This window comes from Uranotaenia lowii, chromosome 3, assembly GCF_029784155.1.
Source record: "Uranotaenia lowii strain MFRU-FL chromosome 3, ASM2978415v1, whole genome shotgun sequence".
NCBI lineage: Eukaryota > Metazoa > Arthropoda > Insecta > Diptera > Culicidae > Uranotaenia > Uranotaenia lowii.
This window is the reverse complement of record NC_073693.1, coordinates 361,663,659-361,677,504: the sequence shown is the minus strand read 5'-3', so window position 1 is coordinate 361,677,504 and position 13,846 is coordinate 361,663,659. Positions and strand designations below refer to the sequence as shown.

The following is a 13,846-nucleotide window of genomic DNA, read 5'->3' as shown; positions in this document are numbered from 1 at the left end:
TATTCCATTGATTCAAAGCATTTTGATTGAATTAATTGAAGAATTGTTTCAATTGAGCTTTTTTCCTCGTTGTGTAGTCATGTTTGCTTTTAAATTAATGTAATCCTGGTAGAATAGTTGAAATCATTGTTCTGTCAAAAAGAATATTCGTAGAATTAATTTTAAGACAATTAATCGTGAAACTCAAAACTTATGCAATTTTTCTAATAAAATGGGTTTTTTCTTCTCAATTACTGAGTGTCTGCAATGAAAGTGTTTCCGTTTTAAATTTGCTCCTACACCGGTGGGGAGTGGGTGTTTTAGCCGATTCTAAAATTTCAAATTGTGCTTAAACTGGTATACTTAAAACCAATATTTACGCCTGAACCGTTGGGAGGGCCCTTAGTATTTGGTCGCATTCGTTTGATGGTGAGAACAGTGAAATTGATGGAAGCAGGCTGTGCGACTGTCAGAGAGAATGTCGATGGTTTACAAGTCTGCGCAAAATTAAGACGAATTATGGGGCCCGAGCGATTCGATTTCAATCGAATATTGACAAATTTATATAGTTCCGATTAGTTTGAAATCATTTTTCTAATTTTATTTCAACACTTTTCTGTCGAATTTTATGATTTTGATCGTTATATGCATTGACAGGAAGCGATAAAACAAAGAAACACGTTGGGGGGATCACTAAGTTCGTTTTACAATATGGCGGAGTGCGTCAATAATTCAATTCACTTCGCGATTTTAATATCAAATAAATTAAGAAATAGTTTTAAAAGTGACAAATTTGTGATAGAAAATAAATTAACAAGCTTAAGTTTATCATGTGAAGTAGCCAATTAAAGTGGAAAGTGATTTTTCGGCTCTAAAACATGCATTCTTGAATTGCGACGAATCAGAGGGATACGACGGAGGAGGGTACACCTACCCTATATAATCATTTTGGGATACTTTTGAAACTTTGCAACTTGGTACGTACAGGAGGAGATAATATAGTGATACCACCAGCTGTGTAAACTGAATGTCACTTCCATCGGGCGAGGGTTTATGATTAGTCGAAACACAACAGGCATTGAGCTGTTGGTGTTCCGGGGAAGAAGGTGTACAACAACCATCATCATCGATCAAGTGACGAAATCACGAATCCGGGGTCGGTTACTGTTTGTGTTGAAGGTCTCCTGCCGAGCCCATAGTACTTGGAAATAAAACAGGTAGGCTGTTGCGCTTAACCTCACTTGACAGTTTCGTGTATTTACACAGCTTCCACAATACAGACGAGCATAGTTATGAAAATTGCCCAGTTTTCTATAGAGTTTTAAGAAAACATATTAGTTGAGGAGCTATTTGTTGTGTACTTTTTGTCAAAACCGTTTAAATTTCAAGAGTTATTCTTAGCAAACCAACTGATACTTTGAATCAGTAAGATTTTTTTTTATTCTGGTGAGAAAATCGAAGAATTCAAAATGAAATTGTCTCATGATTATTTTCCCATATTCGATACAGGCAGCAATGTCGAAGTGCCATGTTCCCGGTTGTTACAGCAAGAATTTTTCAAAAAGGAAGGACGGAACTATACCATCAGAAGTTTCTTTTCATAGGTTTCCGGTTAAAAAAATTCTCAGGACAAGATGGCTCAAGTTTTTTGGACAAGACAACAGCCTAGAAACCGAAAATATGTTTGTGTGCTCCAAACATTTTTCTATTGACTGCTTTAATTATCAAGGAAAATATCGAAAACGTCTCAAATCGGGAGGTAAAACGTTGTGAGCATTCAGCATTTCAAATTTATGTTCAAGCATCAAATTCATATACCAGATTACAGACTGAGATTTAAGATTCAATTTTCATGTTCACATTCAGGACCGAGATTCTAATTTTTAAATTGAACAACTTAATTAAGGAGAAAAAACTGGCCAAACTTTGCTCTCAGCGTTTGTCAAAACCAAATACCAAAAATATAGAAAATTAAAGAAAATAATTTTTTAATTTAATAAATATTAATAAAAATGCCCTGATTTTCTAAAATGACTTTTGATTTAAATATTATTGAAAACCATAAAATATTCGAATCATCCTCGCTAAAATATAAGCATATATAATAACATTATCTATGATATAAATTATTCATGATATTTAACAGAGTTCTAATTATTTGATTGGATTTTAATCAGCGATAGAAAAGGCTATCGCACTTAAGTAACATTTTATCAAACACTAGCTGACCCGGTGTGCTTTGCTACACCTTTCAAAATCAAATGATATTTTCAGAAATTATAAAAATTTTTGTTGTTTTTTTGGGATTATTTTAAATTAAATTATGACGTAATTATTAAGCAACCACTATAAAATGAGAGCTGCAGCTGGAGTTTCAAATTGCAACACAAAGATAACCATAACTTATATTCTGAATCTTGGTCCATAATTTTGTTTTAAAGATCTGATAATTTTCATCTGTTTCCTTATGTTTCGCCCTAAAAAGGAAGGGTCCCAAATTAATCGTTCGCAAACAATCTAACATATAAAATATGGTTGTTTTTGCTTGATATGTTCTGGATTTATGCTAAAAAACTGATTAGAGAGCCCCTCCCTGTCCTTCTCTTAACCCCTTGCTGAATGGAGTTCGTGATCTTTAATAATCATACCCATTTTTTTTCGTTCCCAAAAATCCTCTCATATCAAATATAGTTCCATTGGTTATACTTATCAACCAGCTTTACAACAAAATTTATATGGAGCCTCCTCCTTTCTTCCCCTTTCAACACTGTAAAGCGTAAGGGTCTATAACAATCGTAGAAACATATCTCGTAACCAAGTACCTTTCCATGCCATATTTGTTTCCATTTGTTGGCTTCGTAAGCATAAATTGAGAACATATGCTAACAAAATTGTATTGGGCTAGCCTCCCTCCTCCCATGTACCTTCTCACTGAAAGAAGGATGATATGTCAAATAATCATAGAGTCATACCAAAACGATTTTCCATGTTAAGTTTTGTCCATTTCTCGGATTTCGTAAAATAAAGGTTAAATGTAGGCTTCATTCTTTCCTTCCTGTATTCCCAATTCCGTTCTCTCCTTTCAATAGAGGAGTGATAACTTAATATTCATAAAAGTATTTTTCGTACTCAAATACTTTTTGATGCCAAATTTGGTTTCATTCGCTCGATTAATTCTCGAGTTATGCAAATAAAAGAATGGAAATCCCCCTTTCTCCCTTTATATCTTTCCGCTGAAAAGGTGGGGCTTCAATTTATAATAGGAACATTTCTTGTATCCAAATACCCTCACATGCCAAATATGGTTCAATTTCGATCAGCTCTCCAGTTATACTGAAAATTGAAAGGGAGACCTTTCCTCCCCCTATTCATCCACCTCTTTGAAGGATTGACGGATACCAAATATTCATAGAAGCATTTCTCGTACCCAAATATCGTTCCGTGCCAAATTTGATTCCATTTGCTGTTGTAGTTCTTGGGTTATGCAGTAAAATTGTATGAAATTCCCCTCCCTCTTTCCTTTCTCCCCGCTGGAAGAAGGAAGGGGTCTCAAACAATCATTAGAACATGTCACGTTCGAAATACCCGTTCATGCCAAGTTTGGTTACAATTGTTTAATTACTTTTTAAGTTATGTTAAAAACTATAAAAGAGGCCCCTCCCCCCTTTACAACTCCCTACTGGAAAGAGAGAGGGGTTTCAAATAATCATAGAAATACTTTTCGTATCCAAATACCCTCCTATGCCAAATTTGGTTCCATTTGCTTTATTAGTTTTTGAACTATTTAGAAAAATATGAAAGAGGCCCCTCCCCCTTTCTACTGGAAAGAGGAAGGGGTATCAAATAATCATTCACTCAGAAAAATACTATTATGTATGCCATAAGATTCTCTTATGAAGTGGCGCCATAAGAAAAATTTATGAAATTCATAAGAATGTCTTATGACGCGAATGAATTCTGAGGATGAACGCCTACTTCAATAAGAGATTGTTGCTTTTCATAAGAGATTCTTATGGAAACAGTGAATCACTTTCTAATAAGAAAAACTCTAGATATTTCATGCTGAAAGCATTACTTTACTTTATTGTTTGCCAAATTTGTTTAAAATTAAATCATTGATGGTCACTATCAGCAACGCATCAACAGACGGCTCCATCAAAGTTTTTTTTTTGCCGCATCTTAATCTTCATCCTTTCGTTTTTTTGCCGATCAGCTTGCTGAAAAGTAAACAATTAATGTATATTAGTTTACTAATATATTAAACGTCCACACCAATCAATCGAACTTACCATTCCGGAGATAAAAATAACATTTAACATTGAAGGAAAACTATAATAACTATGAACTGGCGATTGCTTCGTACTGTGATGATGAAAAAAAACTGATGCAATGAATGAATGTGTTCATTATCTTTTCACAATGCCATTTCTTCTATTTTTCATAAGAATATCGTATGAAAATTGAAAGTATTTCATAGGACTCTTATGAAACATTATTTTACACTCTAAAAAGCGGTTCATAAGATGCATCTTATGAAAATTATAATAAGAATTTGCCTGAGTGTTGAAATATTTTTCATGTCCAAATACCTTCCCTTGCCAAATTTGGATCCAATATCTTGATTAGTTCTCGAGTCATATGAAAAATTGTTAGGTAGCCCCCCCCCCTTCCTATCACGCCACTGAAAGGAGGGAGGGGTACCAAATATTCATAGAAATATTCCTCGTTCCCAAATACCACCCCATGCCAAATATGATACCATTTGCTTGATTGGTTTTCGAGTTATGCAAAAAATTGTCTTTTGTTTGGGAGGTCCCTCCCCCCCTTCATGAGATAGGGAGGGGTCTCAAACCACAATAGGAACCTTCCCCGGCCTCCAATACCCCCACCTGCCAAGTTTCACGCAAATCGGTTCAGTAGTTTTCGAGTCTATAGGGAACAGACAGACAGACAGACAGACAGACAGACAGACAGAAATTCATTTTTATATATATAGACTAGCTGACCCGGTGTGCTTTGCTACACCTTTCAGAATCAAATAATATTTTCAGAAATCATTCAAATTTTTATTGTTTTTGGTATTATTTTAAATCAAATTATGACGAAATTAATAAGCAACCACTATAAAATGAGAGCTTCAGCTGGAGTTTCAAATTGCAACACAAACCATAACTTATATTCTGAATCTTGATTTATAAATTTGTTTTAAAGATCTGATAATTTTCATCTGTTTCCTTAAGTTTCGCCCTAAAAAGGAAGGGTCCCAAATTAATCGTTCGTAAATAATCTAATTTATAAAGTATGGTTGTTTTTGCTTGATATGATCTGGATTTATGCTAAAAAACTGATTAGAGAGCCCTCCCTGTCCTTCCATTCACCCCCTGCTGAATGGAGATTGTAATCTTTAATAAATATTTTTTTCGTTCCCAAAAATCATCTTATATCAAATATTCCATTATATACCATTGGTTGATAAGTATTTAAGCTTTACAACAAAAATTGTATGGAGCCCCTTTCTTTCTTTCCCTCTCTACACTGTAAAGCATAAGAGTCTATAACAATCGTAGAAACATATCTCGTAACCAAGTACCTTTCCATGCCATATTTGTTTCCATTTGTTGGCTTCGTAAGCATAAATTGAGAACATATGCTAACAAAATTGTATTGGGCTCACCTCCCTCCTCCCATGTACCTTCTCACTGAAAGGAGGATGATGTGTCAAATAATCTAAGAGTCATACCAAAATGATTTTCCATATTAAGTATTGTCCATTTCTCGGATTTTGTAAAATAAAAGTTAAATATAAGCTTCCCTCTTCCCTTCCTATATTCCATGCCATGCCAAATTTGGTTTTATTTACGTAGTAAATTTTTGAATTTTGTATAAACTTGAAAGGGAGTACCATCCCCCTTTCCGTTCTCTTCTTTCAATAGAGGGGTGATAACTTAATATTCATAAAAGTATTTTTCGTACTCAAATACTTTTTGATGCCAAATTTGGTTTCATTTGCTCGATTAATTCTCGAGTGATGGAAAAAAATGGAAACCCCCCCTTCTTCCTTTATATCTTACCGCTTAAAAGGTACGGCTTCAATTTACAATAGAAACATGCTTCGTATCCAAATACACTCACATGTCAAATATGGTTCAATTTGCTTGATCAGCTCTCCAGTTATACTGAAAATTGTAAGGGAGACCTCGCCTCCCCCTTTTCATCCACCTCTTCGAAAGAGTGAGGGATACCAAATATTCATAGAAGCATTTCTCGTACCCAAATATCGTTCCATGCCAAATTTGGTTCCATTTGCTGTTTTAGTTCTTGAGTTATGCAGTAACAATTGTATGAAACTCCCCTCCCTCTTTCCTTCCTCCCCGCTGTAAGAAGGAAGGGGTCTCAAACAATCATTAGAACATGTCACGTTCCCAAATACCCGCCCATGCCAAGTTTGGTTCCATTTGCTTAATTACTTTCTTAGTTATGTTGAAAACTATAAAAGAGGCCCCTCCCCCTTCATATCTCCCTACTGGAAAGAGGGAAGGGTCTCAAATTATCATAGAAATATTTTTCGTATCCAAATACCCTCCCATGCCAAATTTGGTTCAAACTGCTTTATTAGTTTTTGAATTATATAAAAAAAATATGAAAGAGGCCCCTCCCCCTTTCAACTGGAAAGAGGGAGGGGTCTCAAACAATCATTAAAATATTTTTCGTATCCAAATACCTTCCCGTGCACAAATTTGGTTCCAATATCTTGATTAGTTTTCGAGTTATATGAAAAATTGTAAGGTAGCCCCCCTCCCCCCTTCCTATCACCCCATTGAGAGGAGGGAGGGGTACCTTATATTCATAGAAATATTCCTTGTTCCCAAATATCACCCCATGCCAAATTTGATACCATTTACTTGATGCGTTCTCGATTTATGCGAAAAATTGACTTCTGCTTGGGAGGCCCCTCCCCCCCTTCATGAGAAAGGGAGGGGTCTCAAACCATAATAAGAACCTTCCCCTGCTTCCAATACCCCCACCTACCAAGTTTCACGCAAATCGGTTCAGTAGTTTCCGAGTCTATAATGAACAGACAGACAGACAGACAGACAGACAGACAGACAGAAATTCATTTTTATATACAGTTGAGTTCAAAAAAGAATGAAATCGCAAGAAGCTGCGCACTCACTTCAAACTTCTACAAGCTGTTATTTCTCTCTCGGTTGATATTTTTTCATGAAATTTTCACACAATCTAGTTCAACTATTCAACTAACGTTCTGCAAAATTTGAAGAATTTATAAGGACTGGTAACAAAGATACGGCTATTCCCGTAAAAAAGGGAAATTTGGAGTTGCTTCACTAAATTTGCTGTATCTTGTACAGTTTTCATTGAAAAATCTTGAAAATTGGTCAAAAGATGAAAAAATGTTTGATCTAATACCCGGCCCAGTTTCGTCGAAATCGATTAACGAGATCAAAAATTGTGCCTGTTAGAAAATAAGGTTAATCATCGCCCAACGAACGATTTCATTCTTTTTTGGACGGATGTTTGTATAGAAAACATCTTTATCAATGTTTTCTTGGTTTTTTCTTACACAAAATAAAAATTGATCACACCGAATGTTGTAAATTGTTAGAAAGTTCATTTGTGCTTTATTTAGGAATAGAAAGTGTGTCAACAGAGTTCGAAATAGGAAGAACAGTGTTTCAGAAATGACCTGCTAAATATACTGATAAACAAATTTGATACACAATTAAAACGAGTATTATATTTGCTCTTGTGTTTCAGTACCAGTTCTGTTGGAATAATTTTCATTTCTTAACGAAGCAAGAATGAAGTTCCTAACAATTTATAAGATTCTTTGTGATAAATTTTGATTTTGTTAAAGAGAAAACTAATAAAACATTGATAAAGATGTTTTCTATACAAACATCCGTCCAAAAAAGAATGAAATCGTTCGTTGTGCGATAATGAACCTCAATTTCTTCTCGGCACAATTTTTGATCACGTTAATCGATTTCGACGAAACTTGGCCTGGTACTAGATCAAACATTTTTTCATCTTTTGGCCAATTTTCAAGATTTTTCAATGAAAACTGTACAAGATACAGCAAATTTAGTGAAGCAACTCCAAATTTCCCTTTTTTACGGGAATAGCCGTATCTTTGTTACCAGTCCTTATAAATTCTTCAAATTTTGCAGAACGTTAGTTGAATAGTTGAACTAGATTGTGTGAAAATTTCATGAAAAAATATCAACCGAGAGAGAAATAACAGCTTGTAGAAGTTTGAAGTGAGTGCGCAGCTTCTTGCGATTTCATTCTTTTTTGAACGCAACTGTATATAGATTAAAAGAGAAATTCGTCATCGTCCCCGAATGCAAGATAAAACAAATAAAAAAAATTCCTGCATGCTTAGCAAAGATTTTATGAAATAAGCAGTGTACATAATATTTCGATGACTACAAGTCGTTTTGTGAGATGACTTTGGAAATTTTCGCAAGAACTGACTATCACATTACGAAAATCGACTAAATTTTTGTTTTCCAGTCGCCATAAAACTTTTTACTTATTCAAAGAGCCAAACATAGTTGATGGTATTAAAAAGCATAAGCTCATATTTTTTTCATAATTTTATTGCTAACCAGTTCTTCAAAAAGTAAGATTTTTTGATGAATTCCATACATTTGCTAACAATTCTCATGCTGCCGTGAGTGGGTTCGTCCCACTAAAACCACCTTGGGCTTCGTGTGCCAGATGTGCCCCTTGGTTTCACCCTATGATACTACATCAAGGGGTAGGCTGTGCTCATGCACTTATACATCTCACCCTTTTCCTCTTTCTCAATTTTTTCTCAATTTCTCCTTGATCATCGTTCTGCTTTATCTTTTTTCTCCTTCTCCTTTTCCTCTATCGCCAACTTCAGACTGGTACGGAAGACCCCGAAACGTGTGCCGGTTAGGTAACGCTTTCATAATAACTCACGCCCGTCACAGCATCCACTATCCCGGGGACCTCGAAACGTGTGCCGGTTAGGTAACGCTTTTAAAGTAACTCCCGCCCGTCACAGCAACCACTTCCGCAGGATTTCTAACCACCAAGGCATGGCCGATTGAGAAACTACCCAGCTAGAATCCCGACACGACCACCCCGAATGGTATCTCCGCTTCCTTTTGCTGCAGGAAAGATCGTAGCTGAGTACGTGAGACCTTTTAAGTCCCACCACACGTATGAGTCCAGATTAGGGTTATACCGCGCCCTAAGATCGCGTTGCTTTTGAATTGAAGTGTCATACGAGGCCCAAGACCTTCCATTAGCTTGTCAAATTTGGTTGACTATCTCGCTCTCTCCGTTCATCATCTTTCCTGATTCTTATCAGATCGCGCATGATTTGCGAGATTTCGTCGACTATAGCACGCCACGACTGCTCGTTGCGACACATTTCACTCACTATGTTTTCAGCGTTCAAATTTTGAAGTTGTTGACGCCTTGAATTGAACCTGGGGCAGACAAAGATAGCATGTTCTGCCGATTCCTCCATCTCTACGCATTCCGGGCAATAAGGCGAGCTGATAAGCTTAAACCGATGAAGGTATTGCTTAAAGCACCCATGACCCGAAAGGAACTGCGTCAGGTAGAAGTTGACCTCTCCATACTTCCGATTTACCCAGTCTGAAAGTCTCGGGATTAGCCTATGCGTCCATCTTGCGTTGTTCGATGCGTCCCATTGCTCCTGCCACTTGAGCATTGACGCTGCTCGTTGAATTTTATGCACTCCTCTAACAGCTCTTGCTTTGTAACATTCCATATCCTCCGCCAGAGTTATGTCGATGGGAATCATGCCCGCGATGACAAAAGCTGCATCTGCTGATATGGTCCTGTACGCACAGGAAACTCGCATGGCTATCAACCGATGTGTGCTCCGTAATTTGGATCTGTTGCGCTCTACCTCTATCGCGGAGCTCCAGGCCGCTCCTCCGTATCGTAGTTTCGACAGTGCTACGCTCGCAAGGAGACGTCTCTTGCTACTCATTGGACCATGGCAGTTCGGCATAATCCAGGCCAATGAATCTATGATTTTCGATGCACTTTCACAACAGTATTTTACATGCGTACCAAAACTTAGGCGATGGTCGACCATTACTCCAAGGTATTCCAGCTGCTGTTTCGAAGATGTCGTGTGCCCTCCCACAGTAATCTTTATGTGCGGCACAACTCTTTTATTGGTCACGAGCAGAACTTCAGTTTTATGGTGAGCTATCTGAAGCTTAACTCCCTGCATCCAGATGCCAACCCTTTCTATGGACACCGTTGCAAGGTCTTCTACCTCCTCGATTGTTTCGCCGGTAATCATGAGCACGATATCAGCAAATCCGACTATCTGCACGCCTGTTGGTAGTTTCAGCGTTAACACCTCATTTTACATGGCATTCCAAAGCACAGGTCCGAGTATGGAACCCTGTGGAACACCCGCTGTTAGGGCAGTAGATCGTAACCCAGTTTCGGTTTCGTACGTCAGGATTCGATTTTCGAAGAAGCGCTTTGGCAATCGCTTCCCAGCTGGCATTGTTGAAGGCATTCTTAACGTCGATCGTCACAATGGCGCAGTGATGAACACCTGTCCGCTTCTTTTTATATGCGCGCATCGCGTACTCTGTCACCATACGGATGGCGTCCACCGTAGATCTCCCTTTCCGAAAACCGAACTGTCTGTCCGACAGTCCACTTCCGCATTCTGTGTAGAAAATAAGTCTGTTTAATATTATCCTCTCCAGTAGCTTACCAAGGGTGTCCAGCAGACAAATGGGTCTATATGATGATGGATGCCCTGGGGGTTTCCCAGGTTTCGGTAGTAGCACCAACTTCGCCGTTTTCCACGAATTGGGAAAAGATCCCTCGTCGAGACATTTTTGTAGCACCACTCTGAAGGTATCCGGAATGGTCTGAACCGCCACCTTCAGCACTGCATTTGGGATTCCGTCCGGACCAGGGGCCTTATTCACCGCAAGTTTCTTAGCGATAGCCACAAGTTCTTCGTTCGTTACTGGCTCGATGTCGTGGGCACCCGCGTCGTACGGGATAAGTGGCCACTGCGTCGGGCCATGCTGCGGAAAAGATGTGCAACGATCTCTCTCAGTTTTTCCGGACACTTTTCGGTCGGCGACCTTGGGCCACCGAATCTCGCCAGTGCAACTCTATAGGCTTGGCCCCATGGGTTATCATCTACGCTCTGGCATAACGCTCTGTAGCAGTTTTCTTTGCTTGTTTTAATAGCTCGCTTAAGTGCCACCCTGGCTGATCGGTAAACAGCACCTCTCGTTTCTCTATCGGCTTCGTTTCTCGCTCGTTGAGCTCGTCTCCTGGCTTTTAGACAGCTAGTACGAAGCTCAGCTATTTCTGAGGTCCACCAGTAAGCTGGTCGTCGCCACCACTTCGGTGTATTCCTTCTGGGCATGGTCATGTCGCACACCGCTACCATCATTTTCGTCAGCTGCTCAGCATTACGGACCTGCGCCTGCGATACTTCCTGCATGTTAATAGCTTCGGTGCACACTTCCTTATCGAAAACTTTGGTCTTCCATCTCCGCTCATGGACTGGCAGTTGCCTTACTGACACTGGATTTCGGTCTCCTACGCTATAACGTATCGCCTGGTGGTCGCTGTGCGTATAATCGTCACAAACTCTCCAATTCATGTCAGTTTTTAGTGATGGGCTCGCAAAGGTGATATCTATCACTGACGTTCAGTCTGGCATAGATCCAGTGTTGCAAAGGTCAACCTCCAGTCTCGCGAAGGACTCTATCAGACTGAGGCCCCTAGGATTGTTGCCCCTACTACCCCAGTTAACCGCCCAAGCGTTGAAGTCTCTTGCTATCACTACAGGAGCCCTTCCTGTCAGTTCGTGAGTGAGTTCATCCAACATTGTGTTGAACTCCCCGATCGTCCATCTTGGTGGAGCGTAGCAGCTGCAAAAGAAGATGCCGTTGATTTTTGCAATCACAAATCCGTCCCGAGAATCTACCACTATCTCCTGGATAGGAAAACGTCCCGTGGCGTAGATAGCAGCTAAGCCGGACCTGTCCGCTGTCCAATTACCGTTTCCAGACGGAATTCTGTATGGTTCTGATAAAAGAGCCACGTCGCACTTTCTTTCGCCTACCGTTTGCTCCAGCAGAAGCTGTGCGACCTCGCTATGGTTGAGGTTTAGCTGGATTACATCCAATTTTACTGGCTTGCCTTTGCCTTTTTGTATGCCTGGCAGTCTAAGCCACCAGTTTCGTGAGCATTGTCATCCGCCTGCTTGCACAGCATGCATTTCGGTTGATTTTTGCAAACTCTAGCGAAGTGTCCTTCTTAACCACATCTTCGGCAACATCGTGACCGGTCGGGTCCGTTGCAGTTTCGGGATTGGTGACCGAAGTCCCAGCAATTAAAGCAGCGTTGCATTTGTTTTGGTATCCTGGGTGCGGTTCTAAAGTGCCCCACTGACCATCCAACTCTTACACTCCTTGCAGTCAGTAGAATGTTGGCCGCTGTTGGCGAGAGACGAATCGCAATCTGCATTCCACCATACGCCTTTCTCAGTTTTGTAGCTATTGATTCGTTGCTCATACCAGGTATGCTGGAGAGTGCTTTCTCGAGCTCCTCTGCAGTGGTAAACTCATCCAAGTCCTTGCATTCAATAGATGCGACCTGCGATAGCGCGCGAACAGTCGCTTTTTCGCCCAGGGCGTCTTGTTTTGGTGACGCTCTCGCCAAGAGCAGATAATTTTGGCTCTGCGCGTAGCTTCCGGAACAAGTCCGCATACGTTGTGCCTTCTTTCGCTTCCACGATAAGGGCATCCTGGACAACACCCGTTGAGGTTTTGGTTTTGGGGGTGGTTCTGGCTTCATGACGACCTTTCTTTTTGTGTTCTCCTTCCTATTACGAACCATTCGCCAGCCTCCTGCACTACTTTCTCCGTCTGCATCCTCGTAGTCCGTACCCCTCCTTTTTTTTGGAGGAATCGTTTACGACGGGGGAGTCGCGATCTCTTTTCGCAGTTCTTCTCGGCTTGGACTCCTTCGGAGGTCCTTGAGAAGCAGCTAATTTTACTTCCTCCAATCCCTTCTCCGCAGCCTCGGCTTTCCGCACCAGCTCTGTTCGTTCCTTGACGGCACTCTGCAGAAGCCTACCTATTTCAAAATACTATGTGCCGAGCCGTGGTTTGTGATCCAGTTCCTCCAGTGATAGTGCGAAATTGTTCTAGATTTCCGATTACGCAGCAAATGCTGTAGTGGCCCGAATCGTTGACGTAAGCCTGATAGGCTGTTTGTACATGCACCACTGTTGCCGCAACTTTATCCGTTCCCTTGCCGCAGTAGCAGAATCCAACGAACGTCATCTGTGATGACAGCGATCTATCAGGAGATAATGTCATCGTGACTGGCGAATCCGAAGATTAATTCTACGCGATTGAGGAAGTGCATTGATTCGATCAGACAGTGAAATAATTAATATTGTATCGCTTTAGTTTATCAATAGTTTATTGATTTTGCTTGCTATCGTGAGTATTCCACTATTAAAAATATAAATTTATCCTAAAGTAATTGCTATCACAGGGACATAATTCCGAGCTTTGAAGGAGCCAATGAAGGTCGCCGTATTAACACTTAGTTTCTGCATTATCATTGGATAATTATTTCCGATTGTGAGTATTCACACCTTTTCTATTAAATCCATATATTTAAATGGTTAATTTCAAATGTACGCAGGCAGAAATCATTCCATTAAATTGGAAATTAAAAATACTGTTGAGGAGAAGCAAGATTGAGGTTAGCCAATGTGAGTAAAACATTGTATTTCTAAGCATTTCATTTTTTATAATTAAAAATATAGTTT

General features: G+C 39.6%; 1 protein-coding gene across 2 annotated transcripts in view; it reads left to right on the top strand.

The window, feature by feature from the left end:
* LOC129754550 (glutamate--cysteine ligase-like) overlaps nt 1-13,846 on the top strand; it is an 82,355-nt gene that overhangs the window by 19,500 nt on the left and 49,009 nt on the right. The window contains exon 1 of one of the 2 annotated variants that reach the window (XM_055750689.1): nt 978-1,196. The exons of the other annotated variant lie outside the window; for it this stretch is intronic. The gene's annotated coding sequence lies outside the window, so the exon portion shown is untranslated. Of the gene's footprint in view, nt 1-977; nt 1,197-13,846 lie in introns of those variants that run through there. 2 annotated transcript variants of the gene reach the window in all.